The sequence below is a fragment of the Nyctereutes procyonoides genome, unplaced genomic scaffold (genome assembly GCF_905146905.1).
Source record: "Nyctereutes procyonoides isolate TBG_1078 unplaced genomic scaffold, NYPRO_anot_genome, whole genome shotgun sequence".
NCBI lineage: Eukaryota > Metazoa > Chordata > Mammalia > Carnivora > Canidae > Nyctereutes > Nyctereutes procyonoides.
This window is the reverse complement of record NW_026575025.1, coordinates 2,013,042-2,035,237: the sequence shown is the minus strand read 5'-3', so window position 1 is coordinate 2,035,237 and position 22,196 is coordinate 2,013,042. Positions and strand designations below refer to the sequence as shown.

The 22,196-nt window shown below is 39.2% G+C and overlaps 1 protein-coding gene across 11 annotated transcripts in view; it reads left to right on the top strand.

Moving 5' to 3' along the window:
- Positions 1 to 91: 91 nt before the first annotated feature.
- The window catches only part of ATG13 (autophagy related 13), a 52,039-nt gene continuing 29,934 nt past the window's right edge, over positions 92 to 22,196 (top strand). For 5 of the 11 annotated variants that reach the window (XM_055312510.1, XM_055312501.1, XM_055312487.1 and 2 more), the window contains exons 1-3: positions 92 to 420; positions 1,057 to 1,107; positions 9,815 to 9,900. The gene's annotated coding sequence lies outside the window, so the exon portion shown is untranslated. Of the gene's footprint in view, positions 421 to 1,056; positions 1,108 to 2,649; positions 2,756 to 9,814; positions 9,980 to 22,196 lie in introns of all 11 variants that reach the window. The other 6 variants (XM_055312445.1, XM_055312454.1, XM_055312463.1 and 3 more) reach the window with 6 other exon arrangements.

Below are 22,196 nucleotides of genomic sequence, written 5' to 3'. Positions count from 1 at the left end.
GCGTCCACGCTGTAGCGAAAGTGCGGATGAGGTTTGGCAGCTGTATTTCCTCCTAGCCCTCTCCCGCCTCCCCCCCCCCCCCCCGCCTTCATCCGAGCGGATGAAAACAAACACTAACGATGGCGGTGCCGGGAGGCCACCGGCTGCTGGGCTTAAGGCAGGAGTGCTCGCTTGAGCTGTGAGGGCACTCTTGAAGAGCGCCGGTCAATGTGAGTGCGGCAACTCGCGCAGTCCTAGGAGTGAAACACCCGGGCCCACGAGCCACGAGCCTCCTGAAGCGTGAGGTATCTATCTGCGACCCCTGCTGTCACTGCAGCTCCGGAGCGCAGAGCCCTCAGCCAGGAGGCGCAGCTGGCCGGCCCCAGGCCTCGGCCTCCGTAATGAGAGCCCCGAGCCACTCTCTATGTCGCAGCTTCGCAGGTACTAACTTTAGTGGGGATACCCCCAGGTCACTCAGCGCCCCCGGGTGGGAGGCTATGGATCTGCGGCCTATCGGGTACCTCCTCGTGAGAACGAAGCTGAATAGCCGCAATACAGTCCCCAGAGCTTTGGGAAGTCGGGCTGGTGTAGGCCCCATTGGCTCTCTGGCTCCTAGTGTTTACAGAAATCCCCAAAGCTTTCACCTACTTTCTCAGTTTTTTGGGTTATCATGTAAGTCTTTTGGGAGGTAATTTGTGAGACCGTAAGTCCGGGGTTGGTATCAATATGAGTGAAGTAGGTTTTCATTCAATCAAGATTTTTTTTGTTTTTTGTTTTTTATTTATGATAGTCACAGAGAGAGAGAAAGAGAGGGGCAGAGACATAGGCAGAGGGAGAAGCGGGCTCCATGCACCGGGAGCCCGATGTGGGATTCGATCCAGGGTCTCCAGGATCGCGCCCTGGGGCCAAAGGCAGGCGCCAAACCGCTGCGCCACCCAGGGATCCCCTCAATCAAGATTTGTTGGGGGGGGGGGGAGCTTGCTGAGTGCGAAATATGTACTCCGCGTGTAGGTGAGGGTGGCTGTTGACTAGTGAAAAAAAGGGACCCAAAGTTCACCACTATCTTCTTACCGGCAGTGGAACGACCTGTGGAAAGCTGCGATCCATTCTCATTTAATAAATCTCTGGGTAAGTGGCTAAGCACCTTTTTGGGTTCATTACTAACTCACCTCCGTTTTCACTTTCCAAGTCACTTCTCAGTTTGCCATGTCAATCGACCGAAGCATTTCGCTTTCAGTATTTTCCCTTTAGAGAGCTGGATCATTATACTTAATTTAAAACTCGTCTTCCAAGATGGTAGAATGTATTAAACACTTAGAGTGAGACGTATCCAATAATGAGAAACAACAGACCTTTCCTTTACACTAAATTAATTTCTGGGTTTTCATGTGTTTTATAAGTGTTAGTCCTTTTCTGTGCTGCTGTGGTGGCTCCAACTAAATTACACATTTTTTTGTTTTGTTTTCAACTCCATTTTTCAGCTAAGCAGACGTAAATGCTTGTGAAATGGAATCCTGAGTTAATATTTTTAATGCACAGTAGATGATCAATAAGTGCTGAAGCAAGTGTCAAATATACTGATCTGTATAATAAGATAAGTGTACTTAATTTATGCACTTTTCAAATTGTACCCCTTTGGGTATAAAGTTAAGAATATGGCAACTTTTGAGATTCACATTTCATAAAAATTGCAAACCATTGGGCTTTCCATTATTGTACTTAAACTTAACAGTTCTTATTGTGTATTTGTATTTTAGGAGTGGTTATTAAAATTGAGTTTAAAAAGTTGAATCTAGGGATCCCTGGATGGCTCAGCAGTTTAGCGCCTCCCTTCGACCTAGGGCGTGATCTTGGAGACCCGGGATCAGGTCCTGCATCAGGCTCCCTGCATGGAGCCTGCTTCTCCCTCTGCCTGTGTCTCTGCCTCTCTCTCTCTGTGTCTCTCATGAATAAATAAATAAAATATTTTTAAGAAGATAAAAATAAAAAGTCGAATCTGGGGCAACTGGATGGCTCAGTCATTTAAGCATCTACCTGTGGCTCAGGTCATGATCCTGCGGTTCTGGGATGGAACCTCAAGTCAAGCTCTGTGGTCAGTGGGAAGTCTACTTCTCTCTCTCTCCCTCTTCCCTTTGTGCTCTATCTCTCTCATATAAATAAATAAAATCTTGAATAAAATAATTGGAAAAACTGCAGATCTTGAGCTACTAAACACTCCTTATATTGTTTTATTTAAGGATTAAGAATCAGCTGGACACAGTGAAGTCCTACCATATATGCACAATGGAATTATACTGTATGAATGTGGAGGCAAGAGATCTTTATTATCTCTCCTGCCCCCATCCACCCTGAATTAGCTGTATTAGCTTATGACTCAGAGCAGGGTGCCCATAGCCTAAATGCAAAAAGAAGACATTAACCTTTGAATTTTCAGAGACCCAAGTCCTACCCAAAAATATCCAGAGATAATTTTGCCTACTGAGAAAAAGTACCCACTGTAGAAATTATTGTACCCACTTGATAAGGTGCATTCCCATACTCTGCATTATATTTTGCTTAAATGGGAGTGGAAAGTATTTGTTTTGGAATCTTTATCTGGAGAGAAGTTATTAACCTTAGCAATACCTGAAAACCACTGAAACTTCATTTTTAAAAATTTATTTATTTTAGAGAAAGAGTGCTGAGCGTGGGTTGATTGGGGGCTTGATCTCATGAACCTGAGACCAGACCTGAGCCAAAACCAAGAGCTGGACGCTTAACCGACTGCATTACCCAGGTGCCCCTGAAACTTCATTTAAAATTCTTTTTTCCTTTTCTTTTTAATCTTTTTTATTTTTTTTAAAGATTTATTTATTTATTTATGATAGACATAGAGAGAGAGAGAGAGAGAGGCAGAGACACAGGAGGAGGGAGAAGCAGGCTCCATGCTGGGAGCCTGACGTGGGACTAGATCCCGGGACTCCAGGATCGCGCCCTGGGCCAAAGGCAGGCGCCAAACCGCTGAGCCACCCAGGGATCCTCTCTCTTTTTTTTTTTTTTTAATAAATTAATTTTTATTGGTGTTCAATTTACCAACATACAGAATAACACCCAGTGCTCATCCTCCTCTCTTTAAAAAAAAAAAAAAAAAAGATTTTATTTATTTACTTATGAGAGACAGAGAGAGGCAGAGACACAGAGGGAGAAGCAAGCTTCCATGCAGGGAGCCTGACGTGGGACTCAATCCTGGGTCTCCAGGATCACACCCTAGGCTGAAGGCAGCGCTAAGCCGCTGAGCCACCTGGACTGCCTAAATAATTCTATTAACACTGGGTTAGAGTGCTGTTTAGATTAGAGGATGAACGCACCTAAATTCCTCAATATGACTCTATTATTCAACTTTGTTTTCATTTTTATTTTTTAATGCAGAAAAAGGCATAGAGGCTCATTAAGAAATGCAGGCTATTTACCTCATACTGCCTAAGACTTTTGGCTTGTTATGTTCACTTGAGAGTCTTCAAATACTATAGTTAATTTTTTTTCACTAAAAGTTAATTATTGAACAAAGGTTACCTAGATTTTGTATGCGGATAATTTAGAAGTAATTTCCAGTTTGGGATGTTCAGCTGAGTAAGGCACCATTTTTTTATTCATGGGTTTAATATAGGAGAGGGCTCATGGGGTGCTGGTCCTTACTTCCTCTCAAATTGTGGAAACCAATAAAAACTGAAAGTAGTCCCTGATAGGATAAGGGCAGTACAGCCAGGAAGAATGCAAAGGAGGCTATCTAGGCCTCTCTGCCCAAGGACTATCAACAAACTTTGCTTATAGTTTGGTTTTAAATCTTAAAAGGATTTAAAATCCTTACAGAAATGTAAAATTAGTTTTAGGGGCACCTGAGTGGCTCAATGGTTGAGCGTTGGCCTTTGGCTCAGGTCGTGAGCTCCCTACAGGGAGCCTGCTTCTTCCTCTGCCTATGTCTCTGCCTCGCTATGTATCTCTCATGAATAAATAAAATCTTCAAAAAAAATTAGTTTTCGATGTTTTAAGTAGGTTTCTAAATCCTTAAAGGGATTTACAGTTAATTTAAAATAGTTGTTTAAAAAAAAAGTTGTTTTTAACTATAAACGGTGGGTCAGTTTATTAGAGAAATCCTCTCAGTGCCAGTGTAGGTGGCACAGGAAATTTGTTTTGTCCTGGTGGTTTCCCCCATATGTCCTTGGTTACAAGAGAAGGGCACCACTACTTAGAAAAACAACTCCATTAACATGCAGAGTTGACTGCCAGCCAGTAGTATCTTCTTAGTAAAATAAAGGTAACTAAAGAATTTATAGCAGTGCTAACTGAATAGTGTTATTTTGGAAAATGCTGCTTTCACTTTTGACTTTTGATTCATACAAATGTGAAAGAGACGCAGTTAAAAATCCTCTCATATTCTCTCCAATCGTAAGGCTTGTTTGTTCCCCACCCTCTCCAATTCTTTCTATATTGCCCACAACTATTAGGTCATTAGGAGAGATTATACTGCGAAATACTGAGACTGGGATGTCCTGCTTTAAATATAAGTTTAAGGATGTTTTTACCCCAAATTTATTTCAGTTGGAATTTCCAAGAAACCTGGTATTTGGCCTTATTTATTCTTTGAAATAAGTAGTTAATAAGAATGGCTTTATCTTTATTCCCACCTGCCATTTTTTTTTTCGGTTTATTTGATTTCTGGTTTCTTAAATTGAATACTTATTTAAGTCTTTTAAAGTAATTTAAGGCTATACGTTTTCTTCTGAATTCTTTTACTGTATCTCTTTTTTGTTGTCAGATAGTCTCCATTTTGTTAATTTCTAGATAATTGTAACTTTCGTTTTTATTTCAGCGTTTATTATAAGAAGCTTCTTAATTTATACATGGTTAACTTTTTGTTGTATATTTCTAGTTTATTGGATTATGGGCAAAAGCATCTTGGAAAAAATTTTTTTAATTTTAAATTTTTTTTAAGATTTTATTTATTTATTCATGAGACACAGAGAGAGAGAGAAGCAGAGACACAGGCAGAGGGAGAAGTAGGCTCCACGCAGGGAGCCCGACATGGAACTCGATCTTGGGACCCCAGGATCACGCCCTGGGCTGAAGGCAGGCACAAACTGCTGAGCCACCCAGGGATCCCCGGAAAATTGTTTTTGACGGTCAAGAGCATGATTAATTTATTACATTTCTTGAACCTGAGAGAAGAATATGAAAGGTCAAGTTAGATAAGATAATTATTGAGGGTCTCATGTAGCAAGTACTCATTATCTCATTTAATTCTCACCACAACCCAATGAGCTAGGTATTTATTTACCAACATTTTGTAAGAAAGGAATCTGAGGGGCAGCCCAGGTGGCTCAGCAGTTTAGCGCTGCTTTCAGCCCAGGGTGTGATCCTGGAGACTCGGGATCGAGTCCCATGTCAGGCTCCCTGCATGGAGCCTGCTTCTCCCTTTTCCTGCGTCTGTGCTTCTCTCTCTGTGTGTGTCTCTCATGAATAAATAAATAAAATCTTAAAAAAAAAAGGAATCTGAGGTACAGAAAGATTGAGTGACAGGGCACCTGGGTGGCTCAGTGTTTGAGTGTCTGCCTTTGGTGTGATCTCGGGATCCATATAGGGAGCCTGCCTCTCCCTCTGCCTAGGTCTCTGCCTCTGTCTCTGTCTCTCATGAATAAATAAATAAAATCTTAAAAAAAAAAGAGATTGAGTGACTTGCTCTGTCAATACTATTACATAGAGACTTGGTATTATTATTCAAGTCCTCTGTATTTTTGTTTGTACTGTCAGAGAAGTATGTTGAATCTTCAGGTATAGTTTTGGTTTGATCAAGCTCTCCTAGTATCTCTAGGAATTTTTGCTTTATGTATTTTATTGCTGTATTGCTTATGTATAAAGGTTTACAGCTATTATATTTTCTGAGAGTATTTTGTCATTACTCAGTATCCCTTTTCTCATTTTATCAATTTTGGCCTAGAATTTTCTAAATATTGCTACTTCTGCTTTCTTTTCTTTCTTTCCTCATTCTCTCTCTCTCTTTTTTTTAAAGCTGAGTATATCTGCTTATTTCTTTATTTTCAAACTTCCTTTGTAACTCTTTAGGTAGGAAGCCTGTTTCAGTTGTTTAAACCTTTCTGTTCTATTCCTCAGTTGTCTACAAAGAACTTTATAAATGGAAAAGAAGATCTCTACAATTTAATAATTCTAATACTTAGAAAGTGGAGAAATTACTGTTTTGTTCTGTTTGTACTTGAACTTTTTTTCTTAGTTATTCCTGATTTGCCATACTGAGCTTTTCAGTCTGAATCTAAAACATTAAAAAATTCTATGTTAAAAATCAGAGGGGTGCCTGGTAGAGCAGTCAGTTAAGCTTCCGACTCTTGGTTTTGGGTCAGGTCATGATCTCAGGAACCTGGGATCGAGCCCTGTGTCAGGCTCTGCTCTGGGCATAGAGTCTACCTGAGGATTCTCTCTCTCCCTCTCCTTCTATCGCTCCCCATTCACATGCGCGCGCTCTCTCTCTCTCTCTCTCTCTCTCTCTCTCAAAACAACAACAACAAAAGAAAACTGGAAAGCAGACATTTTTTTAGTAAACTTTAGTTAACTTTTTTCAGGTTTTTTTTTTTTTTAAAGTAAACTCCATGAAAAAAAATAAACTCCATGCCCAGCATGGAGCCCAATGAATGGCTTGAACTCATAATCCTGAGATTAAGACCTGAGCTGAAATCAAGACTCAACTAACTGAGCCACCCAGACACCCATAACTTTTCCCAGTTTGAAGCCTGGAAATACTATCTGGAGTCATTTTTATATAATCTCTTGCCAAATTATCCAGTTGTTTCATTGGAATTATTTGTCCTTTTCTTCTTTGTTGTTTGTGTCACCTTAAACCAGTGTTATCACCAGCTCTTGTCTGGATTGCTGAAGAAACTTCTTAGCTGGTCTCTCTGCTTCTTGTCTCTTTTCTTTATCTTCCCCTCTGTATTCAGATTAATGTCCCTAAATCTTTATCCAAAGAAAAATCTACATTGACTCCCTACTTTTAGAGTCTCTTTTGCTCACTTTGATGACTCCCTAGTAATCTGGCCAGAACATACTTACCCCCTTTATTTTTCTTTACCCCTTTACATGAAAATTCTCAGCTGAGTATTTCCTAATTTTGCTTCTCCCTTATTGTTTCTCCTCTTCCTTTGTGACTCCACTTATATATATGTTAGACCTATTCCTGTGTCCTTTGTGTCTCAGGTAACCACATGTCTCATTTTGTACCGGTTTTCGTGGTATGATTAAATGCCTTAAATCATGCCCTTTCACTCTCAAAAGTATCCTATAAGCATGTGGTCATTTTGTGTCTCTCATACACTTTTCTTTTCTTTTTAAAGATTTTATTTATTTATTCATGAAAGACACAGAAAGAGAGAGAGAGAGTCAGAGACACAGACAGAGCGAGAAACAGGCTCCCCACAAGGAGCCCGATGTGAGACTTGATCCTGGATCCTGGGATCACACCCTGAGCCAAAGGCAGACGCTCAGCCACTGAGCCACCCAGGGGTCCCTCTCATACGTTTTTCCTTATCTTCCATCCTTTTGCCTTTCTTTACTTCATTCCTGATATTTTCTTTTGGCCTATATTCATGTTCACTTTAACTTCTGCTGGTCTAATCTGCTGTTAGACTCAACCATTGGGTTCTTTCTTAATTTAATGTTTTGTTTTTTAGTTCTATAATTTCTACTTGGTTCATTTTGCAGTGTTTAGTTCTCAGAATCCTCAATTTTGTGCTTTATTTAATTGAGCATATTAAGCATAGTAATTTTTAAGAATGTGTCTTATAATTATTTATTTCTAATGTCTATTGTAGCTATTAGATTTTGGTCATTTGGGTTTATCTCCATGAATGCTCAGTTTATTGTAATATGTGCCAAATATTATATATGAAAAGTCATAATTTGCAGGCTAATGTGACATTATTTTCTTCCAGAGAGAAATTACATGTGTTTTTGGCAAAAGCTAAGGATAGACCTTATCCCACATTGTTGAAGATGAGTGATGCTTAAAATTTTTCATAATAAAAACTTTTTAAAAAGTTCTCTTGAAGTCATACAAAATATAACTACATTTAATTGCTTCCTAAGAGAAGAATATCCACTGTTTTGGTAAATTAAAAAAAATAATAGTGTATTTGTCTGGGTTGTGTATTATGGATAAAAATGGAAAGGAGGAATAGAGATGGACAGTGAAGAACAAGGAAGTACTTGGAGAAAAAGGAAAAGAAGACCTACACGTAATATCTGTCATCTCTGTCCCTTTTGTCCTCATTTTGTGTGCTAATCTTAAAATTCAACCCATTACCTAATGTAAAATGGTATGGCTGCTTTGGAAAACAGTTTGGCAGTTTCTCAAAAAGTTAAATGTTGAATTACCATATGACCCAGTAATTCCCTTTGTAGGTGTATATAAAGAGTTGAGAACATATGTTAACACAAAAACTTATACATGAATGTTCTTAGCAGTATTATTTATAATAGCCAAAAAAATGGAGACAGCTCAGATGTTCATCAGCTGATGAATTAGTAAACAAAATGTGGTGTAGCCATACAATGGAATATTATTCTGCCATAAAAAGGAATGAAGTACTGAGACCTTCTATAATATAGATTGAACCTTGAAAACCTTTTGCTAAGTGAAAGAAACAAGTGACAAAGACCACAAATTACATAACTTCCTTTATATGAAATGTCCAGGATAAGCAAGTCTGTAGCTACAAAGTGAATTAGTGGTAGCACTAGGCCCTAGAAGGAGAGAGAAATGAGGAGTGACTCATGACAGATGTGAGATTCCATTGGACTGTAATGAAAATGTGGTGATTGTGCATCTTTGTGAATATATTAAAAAGCACCAATCTGTACACTTTAAAATGGTGAACTTTATGATACATGAATTATATCTCAGTTTTTAAGAAAAGCTATATAAAATGATTAAAAAAAAAAAAAAACCTCTTAGCTTTCTCAACATCCTAAGTCACCCTGCCTGCCCCATTCAAAAGCTCTAAATCTGTGTCCCCTTCCTTCCAGGCTACTCTTGTCTCTTAATATGGTATACTCTGTAGTTTTCAAAACTACCTTTCCTTGCTACCTTATGCTCAGATCTTTACAACTATGATTCTGTCTTGCCCAAACTGACTTCTGATGATTTGAGACTTAGCATTCTTTAGCTGCCATAAGCTTTCTCTTTTATATGTTTGCCATGTTTACAAATAAGCATGTTTTCTTTCAACTTGCCCACTCTCTTATCTCAGTTGTGTAGTCTCTCATATTGTCATGTTCTTTTGCATTTTTGATGTTTTATTTCCATGTGTAGCCTGTAAGTTTTATTTTTAAAGTTTTTTAAAGTTTAATTTTTTTTTTTAGTAATCTCTACCCCCAACATGAAGTTTTAATTCAAGACTCCAACATCAAGAGTTGCATGCTCTTCCAACTGAGCCACCCAGGTGCCCCCAATCTGTAAATTTTAAAATTATGAATTCATCTAGCTAAAAGTTGAGAGGAAGAGTTGTGAGTGTGGCCTGGCAGCAGGCTTTTGATAATCCAGAGTTGTTGAAAGCTTCTTCCAGGGCTCTTTCAGGCTTGCTTCTGCCTGTTTCTAGGGGTTACAATAGTTCAGGGATGAGTTTTTAGATTAACTTCTTAGCTTTTTATTCCCTTACCATGCTTATAGGTAATGTAATTTTGGATCTTGACTCGGCACTTTACTGACTTATGCTTATGAAGTTTGAGAGTGATTTTCCCATCTCCAAACCTTGCCATTATAGGATGACAAACCTCTTTATTGCTTTTCTAGGATTCTTCTGGCCTCTGTGATCAAGCAGCACTTGGCTCTGCAGTTTTGAGCAGAGCTCTGGGTTTCTACCAGCCTGTAAGAGTGAGGTACAATCTCCCCTTCTCCTGATGCTTGTGCTCATATATTTATTAGAAGAACCTGACTTTGGGGTGCCTGACCGGCTCAGTAAGTAGAGCGTGTGACTCTTGATCTCAGGGTTGTGAGTTGTTCAAGCCCTACATTGGGTGTGGAGCCTATTTGAAAAAAAAAAAAAAAAAAAAAAAAGGATCCCTGGGTGGCGCAGCGGTTTGGCGCCTGCCTTTGGCCCAGGGCACGATCCTGGAGACCCCGGATCGAATCCCACGTCGGGCTCCCGGTGCATGGAGCCTGCTTCTCCCTTTGCCTGTGTCTCTGCCTCTTTCTCTCTCTCTCTCTCTGTGTGACTATCATAAAATAAATAAAAATTAAAAAAAAAAAAAAGAACCTGACCTTGCTTCCCATAGGCCTCAGTTCCCTGGCATCAATTTTTCTTGTTAAGTTATATGTAAAAAACTTTTATTGTCATATGTTTCTGCATTTTTAAGTGCTTTAGCAGGAGGGAGGACTAATATCATTCAGTCCACCTTGTTGGGTGTCCCCCTCAGAGAGTTTAAACTCCTATGTATCATGACCCAGTGCATTAAACTCTTTGCCTACTTTATTCTAAGGCAAGGATTTTCTATGACAGAATTTGGAAGTACAGCCAGAGCAGTCATTCAGATGTTTGAAAAACTATTTGAAATGTGTCTAGGTACACCTGGGTGGCTCAGCAGTTGAGTGTCTGCCTTTGGCTCAGGGTGTGATCCCATGGTCCCAGGACCGAGTCTGCATTGGGCTCCCTGTATGGAACCTGCTTTTCCCTCTGCCTCTGAGAGTCTGCCCCTCTCTCTGTGTCTTTCATAAATAAATAAATAAAATCTTTGAAAAAAATGAAATGAGTCTACAAGGAGATAGACCTAATTTTAGAAAGTTTTATACTGGGTAAAAGTTAGTTTTCTATCCGTTATAAGCCATTTGATGAGAATTTATTTGTTGTTCATTTAAAAAAATTTGAAAACCATCAGATCTACAGAAAAATTATAAGAATTTTACAGTGAACTCTCATATACTCTTCACCTAGATTCTTCGTTCATGATGAATCGTTGACGTCTTCATCATTCATACTTTGCCACATGCTCTACTTGTCAGAAAGCATATGTCTCTAGATGTCATAAGCTATATAATATAGGATTTCTTCCCCCACCCCTTCTTTTTTCGGCTGGGCCCTTGAGAAAAGTTACTTGTATTTTTTCAGGAGGAGCATTGACCAAAGTGTAATTGTATCAAATTCAGGAAATTTAACTGTTACCTAGTATACAATCAGTACCAAATGTTACCAATTGTTTCAATACTGTTCTTTAAGCAACTTTTTTTTTAAAGATTTTATTTATTTATGATAGACATAGAGAGAGAGAGAGGCAGAGACACAGGCAGAGGGAGAGGCAGGCTCCATGCCGGGAGCCTGACGTGGGACTCGATCCCGGGGCTCCAGGATCGCGCCCTGGGCCAAAGGCAGGCGCTAAACCACTGAGCCACCCAGGGATCCCCATACAGGAACTTTTTAAAGATTTTTCTTCTTTCTTTTAGATTGTATTTTTAAGTAATCTCTACACCCGGTGTGGGGCTTGAACTTAAAACCCTAAGATCAAGCATCGCATGTTCTACTGACAAAGCTGGGCAGGCTCCCCTATAGAAACTTTTTTATAAGTCCATGATTGGGGCACCTGGGTGGCTCAGTCAATTAAGCATCCCATTCTTGGCTTTGGTTCAGGTCATGATACTTGGGTCTTGGGATCAAGCCCTGTATCAGGCTTCATGCTCAGTGGGGAGTCTGCTTGAGATTCTCTCTCCCCCTCCGCCCTTCTCCCTGCTCCTGCATGGTCACTTGCACACTCTCTCTCAAATAAATAAATAAGATCTTTAAAAGTCCATGATCAAGCATTGCACTTAGTTGTTTTTTGTTGTTGTTGTTGTTGTTTGTTTTTTTTAAGATTTTATTTATTCATGAGAGACACGCAGAGGGAGGCAGAAACATAGGCAGAAGGAGAAGTAGGCTCCATGCTGGGAGCTTGATGCGGGACTAGATCCCAGGATGAGCCAGAGGCAGACACTTAACTGCTGAGCCACCCAGGCATCCCGAGCATTTAGTTGTTATACCTCTTTAATTGCCTTTATTCTAATAGTTTTCAGCCTTTTTTTTTTTTTTTTTGGTCTTTCAAAAGATTGACGTTTTTGAAGACTACAAGCCAATTCCTTTGTAAAATGCATTGTCTTTTTAAGCTCATCTGATTGCTTCTTCGTGGTTAGATTTGGGTTATACAGTTTTAGCAGGAAAGCTATATAACTGATATGTCCTTTTTACTATGTCACATCAAGAGGAATGTAATGTCAGTTTTTCAATTGTTGGTATGTTTCTTTCATTACTTTAAGATTGTGTCTACCAGACTTCTCTATAAGTAATAGGTAATCTGTGGGAAGATTGTGTAAATATCCCATTTGCCAACAAACTGTCACTTAGTGGTTTTTATCATCTACTGGTGAGCCCCACCACCCCCACTGCCACAATGATTTTCTTAAGTCAGTTATTCCATAATAGTTGCAAAATGGTGATTTTTGTAATTTTGTTATTCCTTATTCACTTATTACTTGACAATCTACTCTGAAGAAGTATTAACCTTCCCTCATTTATTGTACATCTGCCTCTGAAACCAGTGTTGGGGAAAATATGAAAATCCTTGCTGTAGGAAAAAAATAGCAAGAAAAGATTATTTCTGCTCTCCCATTGTTAGTTGGAGAAGTAAATATAAAATTGTGAGTTTTAATATCAGGGCTCCCCAGACTTACAGATTCTTACATGATAAATATGAGTTTAAAAGTGCTTTATGAGGGGCACCTAGATGGCTCAGTCGGTTGTGTGACTTTTTTTTTTTTTTAAGATTTTATTTATTTATTCATGAGAGTCACAGAGAGAGAGGAGCAGAGACACAGGCAGAGGGAGAAGCAGGCTCTATGCAGAGAGCCGGACATGGGACTCGATCCCGGGTCTCCAGAATCACGCCCTGGGCTGAAGGTGGCGCTAAACTGCTGAGCCACCCAGGCTGCCCTGAGTGTGTGACTATTGATTTCAGCTCAGGTCATGATCTCAGGGTCATGAGACTGAGCTCCGTATCAGCTCTACACTGGGCATGGAGCCTGCTTAAGATTCTCTTCCTCTCCTTCTGCCCCTACCCCCTTTCTCTCGTGTGCATGTGTGCTTTCTCTCTTAAAAAAATCTAAAAGTGGTTTGTGGGTACAGCGTTATTTAAATTCTAATCAATTTTGAAAATAATATTTGTGCTGACACAACCCAATAAAAAATGGATCAAAGACCTTAACAGAAACCTTATCAAAGATACACAGATGGCAAAGAACCATATGAAAAGATACTTAGCATCATATGTCATCAGTGAAATGAGATATACATACAAAATATTGTTGACAGGATTTCCTATGCTGTACTCTCCATCTCTGTGACTTATTTTATAGCTGGTAGTTTGTACCTCTGAATCTCCTTCACCCATCTCACCCATCCCCCTACACAAAACTGAACATATTCTTAACCATATGATCCAGCAATTGCACTCCTTGGTATTTACCTAAGGGAATTGAAAACTTGTCCCCAGCAAGATAAGGGTTCTTGGAGGCTTCTTCGGGGGAAATGTAGTGTCCTCAGAGGACAAAACCTCTATATACTGACACTAAGGGTCTTTCAATTGAAAAGGTTTGGAGGGAGGGGCAGCTTGTTCTCCATGACCCCCTGAGCCCCACCAGTTTACCAGCCTCATATACCCTGAGTTTCTGCTGTCTTTTTGGTGCTTTATGCTCAGTGTAAAAAGGACAGCCAAGGGATCACCAGGCATTTGATGAAACCTTCCAACATGGCTGCCAGTGTTTTTCAAGCCAAGTGAAGGAAGGGGTCTCCAGAGACTGAGAATGTATATTGTATGGTAGAGATTTCTGTGATTTGTTCTGCGTAACTGACCACCCCGACCTGCACATACGAAGACAGGCTAAAGAATGTTGTTTGTGAGACTTGTGCTGGATAAGTGGCCTTGGGAGCCTGATTAGTTGACATTAGCTGGCCTCCAGGTTAGAATTAGCCCTTCTAGTCTGAATGCTAAGAGCTGTAAATTTTGTCTTATATCCCATCCTGCTCTCAACTGGGCTGATCCCCCCAGAATGGAATCTGGGAGGGAGGCAAGCACATATGGCGCAGGCTCCTTGAAGATGTCAAGGCATGATAACATAGGAATGCAGCTTGCTCCAAACTGCACGTAGGTGAACACAAGTGTTTAACTTCAGACCCCATCATTTGCCCTATAAATACAGCCCTTAAAAGGATTTTCAGTTGGAAGTCTCACCTGAGGGGAGAACACTCTACCCAGGCCTCTCAGTTGGGACTCCGGCCTGGCTGTCTCCACTAGGCTTACCCAGCTAATGAAGTCAGATGTTGTAAGTACCTGATTTGATGTAACTCTGTCTTATTCTCCTTTACTGCTTACTATTGTGCTTGCCTTTGCATATTTCCTTTTTTTCTTTCTGTTTCTATTAGATTTTTATATCAGTAAAGTGGGTTTTTCCCCCTTTCGAAACCCAAGAATACAGCTGTTGTAAATCTTCATAACAGAGCGCCTGTTATAGACCTGATCATTGAAGTCCAGTATGTTTTTTGATTTTTTGTTTCCAAAAAGTTAATGTCCAGTCTTCTAATATTAGGGAGGAAGGGCAGTTTTACTCTCAGTGGGGTTATAAAAAGGGTGTAGGGCTCAGGGTGGGGTCTAACTGCTTCTTTGTGGACTTTTATAAAATAATCTTCCTATATTCAGCCCCATCTGGCATTCTACTCTAGGAGATATCTGGTAACTCATTCCTTGGCCTTTCTTGGGTTCTTTGGCTTATATGAGCTTGTTTTGTTTAGGGTTTCCCCCAACAGCTGGCTGGGGTATCAGCTCTGCTCTGCTTAATCAAGTATCTATTCCTTCTGTTTTCTATCTTCCAGAACTGTGGTGCTGTTATCTCCATGCTTGTTCTTTTGGTCTGTGTGTATATGTTTTTTTAAGCGCCTGCCATTTCTTGTTTTAATGATGTTTTAGGGGTGAACAGAAATAAACATAAGCATGAAAAGCTTTATATTTAACCAGTCTGTTCACTACCCCCCCCCCATATTTTGTTGATATCTTTCATTTGTTACTTCCTTTTCTGCCGCTGTTTTCAGCCTTTATATTTCTGTGCTTTTAATGAGATTGGGAAGATAGTTGAGATAAATGTTTATCTGGTTATTTAAGTAGAATTCTTCTTTTTTTTTTAAGTTAAAATTAGCATTTCAGTATGAAAGTGAGCCAAAGATCTAGAGTACCTACTTATTTGGTCAGGTGTGCTTTTCCCTTAGTTGATTATATATTTTGAACTGGAGTAGTGCTATAGAATCTTCTACCTAGTATTTGGATGTTGATGATTATCTACATCCATTACATAACAATAGGAGAATTTATTTATGTATTTATTTTGGGGGGAGAATTTATTTAATGGCATAGTCTCCTTTGTTGTGTTAAAATATAAATAACATAAAATTTACCACCTTACCATTTTAAAGTGTGTAGTTTAGCAATATTAAATACATTCACGTTGTTATGCAGCCATCCCCACCATCCATCCCTATAACTTTTTCATCTTGTAAAACTGAATCTCTGTACTGTTAAACACTAACTCCCCATTCTCTCCTCCCCAGCTCCTGCAATCACTATTATACTTCCTGGCGATAATTTTGACCACTCTTAAGTAACTCATATAAGTGTTACCATACAGCATCTGTCCTTTTGTGACTGACTTATTTCACTTAGCTGATTTCTTCAAAGTTCATGTTGTAGTATGTGTCAGAATTTCTTTCCTTTTTAAGGCTGAATAATATTCCATTTTTGTGTGTATACCACATTTTGCTTATTTATTATACTTTTGATACTTGTTTAAAAACATTTTAGTATGGTATAAATCTCTACATGTTCTCAACACTTTAGGAACCTCAAAAAGTTATTTGTTATGAATTTCTATCAATGTAAATGATGGTGGCACCCGGGTGGCTCAGTCAGTTAAGTGTCTGACCCTTGATTTTGGCTCAGGTCATGATCTCAGGATCAGGAGATAAAAGCCCCATGGCAGGCTCTGAGGTCAGCTAGGAGCCTGCTTAAGATTCTCTCCCTCTACTTCTCCCCCACTCTCATGAGTATGTTCTCTAGATCTCTAAAAAAAGAAAAAAAGGAAAATAATGTTCAGAGACTGTTACTAAATAGAAATTGTTATTCAGGGCCCACTAAAAAAATTGTGTTGTTAAATGTTTCAAGTCTTGAAGAAAAGCCTTAATTTGAGGTTATTTTTCAAGCAGGAAAATCTGTAAGTGGTGAGTCTGGGGAAAATAGGTGTTGATGAGGGAACAGCAGTATTTGTGGGAAGATTATGATGTGTAAATCTATTTTTGATGTAATTAAGACATTTTATAAAAGTAACACTTGATAAATATAATCAAATATATGTTGGTGGGAACCATATAGAAATTTTTGTAAATATCTGAAATTATACATGGTAATTAGGTTCTGTCCCTAGGGCAAAAAATTTAATAAAGAAGATGGTGAGTAGCTCTGATTAACTACATTTCAGCACATTATAGGAAAGGGATAAGAAATTTAAAAGTTTGCAGAAGAGTTTGCAATATAATTGAAACACTGGAATGCTAAAAGGTAAAATGGCCTTGACTTGAACTAAGTGATAACCTAAAAGCCCTACTTTGGCTCAGTCCTCTAGCAGCTGATGCACTGCCTGAAAACCCACCCTGTCAGGGCATCTGCACGTTTAATGTAAATAGTTTTCTAGGCAATTATGTGTGCCTAGACAATGACTAACATCTGCAATGTCTAAAGAAAAGAAAGTTGAAGACATACACTATCAAGTAAGAAGTCTCTCAAGACTCTTCCTTTAAAAATTTTTTTGAGAGGGGGCACCCGGGTGGCTTAGCGGCCTTTGGCTCAGGTCATGATCCCAGGGTCCTGGGATTGAGTCTTGCATCGGGCTCCACTCAGGGAGTCTGCTTCTCCCTCTGCCTGTGTCTCTGCCTCTGTCTGTGTGTTTCTCATGAATAAATAAATCGTTTAAAAAAAATTTTTTTGAGAGCGAGAGTGAGTACATAGGGGACAGTGGGGGGCAGACAAGATGGGGGAAGGGCAGAGTGGGGGCAGAATCCCAAGCAGGCTCCATGCCCAGTGCAGAGCCTGATGTGGAGCTAGATCCCAGGACCCAGAGATCATAACCTGAGCCAAAATAAAGGGCCGGACACTTGACCAACTAAGTCATCTAGGCTCCCTTCTCTAGAGTCTTGTTGGAATTTCAATTTGCTTGCCTCTGAAGTGGAGGAAGATAAATGAACCTCATAGTGGGATGATAACCAGTTAACCATCTGAAATGATTTTAGTTTCACAAAATAGTCTCCTTTTAGGAAAGGCAATATGTTGATCACTTGAAGCTTCTCTTTTGGTCTACTTAGCAATTTTATTTTTCAAATAATAAATTGATTTATGGTATATAAACTATCTCTGGTGACTGAAGTTATCCTCAAAACCTTGACTGAACTAATAAAATTCATTTTTTTTTAGCATATACATCCAAGGACTAGACACTGGTTCTGGATCACCATTTACTTGGTAATTTCAGTGACCAGGATCTTTCTTAAAAGTGCCAGCAGGCTTCTGATTACCTTTTCAAAATCATTTCACCTATTTTCCCTGCTGACTTTGCATGGGAAATCTTGAAGGTCAGACTAGGGAGTTTGTAGAAATTTCTGGAGCATGGGAGCACTATAATGATATAATGCTTTACTCACATCAGTTTTCCTGAGGTTTACAATGTAACCCAGAAGAAGGTGTTGGGGAGGAAAACTTTTCCTATACATTCTTAGGTTTAGTATCTGGGGGCCTGCAACTTAAACTGACTGAAACTAGCAACCGTAGGAGACTAGCAACTGTAGGAGTGCTCAGTGATGAATAATCCAGGTGGTTAGAATTTGGGACTTAGATGCCTAATTTAGTAAGAGAAAGGGGCCTAGGAGAAAAGGCTTAAAAGAAAAAAAACTAAAAAAAAAAAAAAAAAAAAAAAAACTACATTTATTTATTTATTTTTAGTAATCTCTCTACCCAACATGGGGCTCGAACTCATGACCCCAAGACCAAGAGTCTTACAGTGCTCCCACTGAGCTAGCCAGCACCCTGGAGAAAAGGCTTTTATAGGAAGAACAAATAAGTTTCTTTAGAAAAGACAAACAAGTCTGTAGAAGAACAAATCGGAAATAATAAAGTTTGTGATAATATTTGTTTAGGTAGGTGCAAATGGTATTTCCATCCTCTTCATGACCTTGAAACTCCCCCAGAGTGAGGACTTGTGATCTCTCCTCGGAGTAGATGCCAACCTGAAATGGGAATTTATGGCTGTCCTCATTTTTCAGAAGTTTCTGCTTTTAGTCAGATAAGGGAAGCCCAAGAAGGTTTCTTTATACATCTGTTGAATCTCAAATGTCTTCAGCTTAAAATAATCTTTATGCCAAAGTGGCTTATTTTGGAATGGCATATCCTGATCTCCTTCAAATGTAGAGTAACTAACCAAATGAGTCTCTTCCAGATAAGAAATGAGACCTGGATTAAGATGGTTCTTTGGAAATGAAAATGTCGCACATATAAAGGATTTTGTATAAGCAAGAACTTGAAGGGTTTAGTAACTGGCTAGTATTGGTAAAGGGCAGAAAAAAAGGAAAGAATTCAATTGTAGATCTCTTTTTAATGTTTGTTCCAAATGTCCCTTTAAATTACTTGAAACACTCAGAAAGGATTTTGCTAAAAGCAAGGCATAGGGTAAACTTTATATAACATTTATATTGTAAAGAATGAATTAACTGCTTGATTGGCTAAGCCTAAGGGAACAAACAGTAAGCTCTGATGCCCGTAGATAACTTTTTACCCAATGGAGATTGCACCCCTTTTGGCTCAATAACTCTAGTTACATAATCTTTTTAGTGCTTACCAGATACAGAAAATCACAAGAATCATTGTGCTATTATGTTTGCATTGGTAGATGTTCTGGTGGTGGGAACACAATTCCCCACTTCAGTACAAAGTAAGGGCAGTACAATCCTCCCGCACTATTCTTATCTCAGATCTGTTGCTGTGGTTGCTTCAAAGCCTTGAGTGGTTTAACCCTTGAAAAGGCATTTTGTTTTTACCATAACATTTGCATTCTTTTTAACCAAAATTAGGAAGGTTTGAAGGTGGGTGTATGTTTCAAATGCCATCAAACATACAAATGGTAGGCTCCAAAAGATAAGTCCGTTATAATTTAGATCACTTGGGCTCTAACCTGTCCTTGATCACAATGAACTCTACTGTGGCATCTGAGTCTGCAGTCATTTCTTCTCAGGTGTTTTGTTTCTCCTTCATTGGTTCCTCCCCCTTGCCCCATAAATTTGCTCGATAGCCCTGTGCAATAGAGAAAATCCTTTTCACAGCAGCATGAGATCTCTTCCTAACTTCTCAGAATCCAACTGAATGAAGCACCATCACTCTAAGAAATCCTCTCAAAGGTCATTAGCAACATGATGCCAAGTCCAGTGGCCTTTTTCTCTCCTTGAGAATGAAGGAAACCAGAATGTGTCACACCAAATTATTCCTCTTTGACATAAAAATTATTTTGATCTGAAGGCAATTAAGCAGCAAATGCAGGAGAACCTTTCTATACCTTCCACTTTTCTGCCTGAAGGGGAGATATAAATTCTCCTTTTCCTAGAAGCCGACTCTTACCAGCCCAGAGAGGACACCTGTGGAATTTGCAAACAAACCTTACTCTATTAATTTCCTCCCATATATTTACCTTCCCACAGTTTGCTGTCCTTAGAAGCCTAGAACTGCTTTTCTTTTCTTGTCATTTCTCTACACTTTCATCATTCTTAGTTGAAGATACCATATAAGCTGCCCTGCTGAATTATTTTCTATTGAGGTTTCTCTTGTGAGATGTGCACTGCAGGTGTTGATAAACTGGTTTTCTCTTATTAATCTGTCTTTGTTAAAGAGGCCCAGCTGAAAACCTGAGGGGGTAGAGGTAAAGTTTTGCCTCCTCCACAAGAACTTTTATATTATTTGACCATTCCTTCAATCTTGAAACTTATTTTCCCTCAATTTCAGTGATAACTGCTCAGAAATCTTTTGCTTCCTATTTCTCTGATAAATTCTGACAGTTCTCCTTATGGTTCTTTTATGTCAGTGTCTTCCTGAGGCCTTTGTTATTTTCTTGGTATCTTCCATGGTGATTTAATCTACTGCTATAGTTGTTTTTTTTTAATTAATTAATTAATTTATTTATTTATTTATTTATGATAGTCACAGAGAGAGAGAGAGGCAAAGACACAGGCAGAGGGAGAAGCAGGCTCCATGCACCGGAAGCCCGACGTGGGATTCGATCCCGGGTCTCCAGGATCGCGCCCTGGGCCAAAGGCAGGCGCCAAACCGCTGCGCCACCCAGGGATCCCATACTGCTATAGTTTTTAAAGTGTTTCTTCTTTTGGAGAATTTCTACGTCTTTCTCCAACTTTAACCTCAGTCTTAGCATTGCCATTACTTATAAATTGGACATTTTCAGATGGATCTTCTGGTGTTTCTAATTCAACTTATTAAATAACCTGAACTGATTTTCAAAAAATAATAAGTGTCTGGCTTTGGCTCATGTCAGGATCCTGGAGTCCCAGGATCCTGAGCCCTGCTCAGTGGGGAGTTACTTCTCCTTCTGCCCCTCTCCCCACTCGGGCTCTCACTCTCAATCACTCACTCTTTCTCAAATAAATAAATAAAATCTTTAAAAAAAAATAATGAACCTCGATCTCAAACTTCTACCACAAGAAAAATTAATTTACAATGGATTATGGATGTAAACATGAAAGGTAAACAATAACATTTTTAGAAGAAAATGTGGAAGATCTTCATGACTTTGAGATCAGCAAAAAATTTTTCAACAGAGCACAAAGAAATGCTAAAAAAAAAAAAAAGTTGAGAAATTGGACTTAGTAAAATTAAGAACCTCTGTTAGTCAAAACACTCCTTAAGAGGATAATACTTAACAATGGAAAGAAATGAACTATGAACATAGAGCACAACATGGATGAATCTCAAGATAATTATACTAAGCAAAAGAAGCCAAAGAGTACATACTGTATGATTTAATTTATATAAAACTCTATAGACAATGCAGTTAGGAATCTGTAGTGATAGAAAGCATAGTAGCAGTTACACAGGGATGGGGCATTGAGGAGGTGCTAGAAGGAGGGATTACAAAGGAATATGAGGAAATTCAATGGAGGTATGTTCACTATTTTGTGGTAATGGTTTTACAGAACATGAGAGACTCCTAACTCTGGGAAACGAACAAAGGGTGGTGGAAGGGGAGGTGGGTGGGGGGTGGGGGTGACTGGGTGATGGGCACTGAGGGGGGTACTTGATGGGATGAGCACTGGGTGTTATGCTATATGTTGGCAAATTGAACTCCAATTAAAAATAAAAAAAAAAGAAAACAGGTGAAATTGAAAAAAAAAAAAAACTATGTCAAAACTTACTGCATCTTGGAGTGACTGGATGGCTTAGTCAGTTTAGCATCTGACTCTTGATTTTGGCTCAGGTTGTGATCCCAGGGTTATGAGTATCAGACTCTGCACCCAGCTTGGGAGTCTGCTTGTCCCTCTCCCTCTGCTCCTCCACCTGACTCATTGTTTCTTTCTCTCTCTCACATACATACATACATACATACAATCGTAAAAAAAGAAAAAACTTACCATGTCTTACACTTCCCATATATTGTTGATACCTCAGTAATACCTCAGTAAGACTGTTTTTAATGTGGAAATAAACATCACAAAATGGGAATGGGTGAAGGCCATTTAATCAGAGCTTGTCATAGCAGGAGAGTTAGCTGCCATCACTTGCATTAGCAAAGACTCAAAAGCAGGTAGAACAGTGGGAAGCTTTATAGTGGAAGAAAGAGAAAGCTTCAGATATGTCCTGATTTGGGGTTATTGGCATGGGAAAGCTGTAGGCAGCCTAACTACAAGTGAGGGCATCCCATGTGGTTGTTTATGGATACATATTTGGTTTTCTTTGGCTGCAAAGTTGGAAGCAAGGACAAAAATTAGGGAGACTGTCAGTTATTAATCAAATCTTGACTGTTTGAGGTCAGTTTTTATAGGGGTTTTTGTTTGGCATCCTGGACTAGT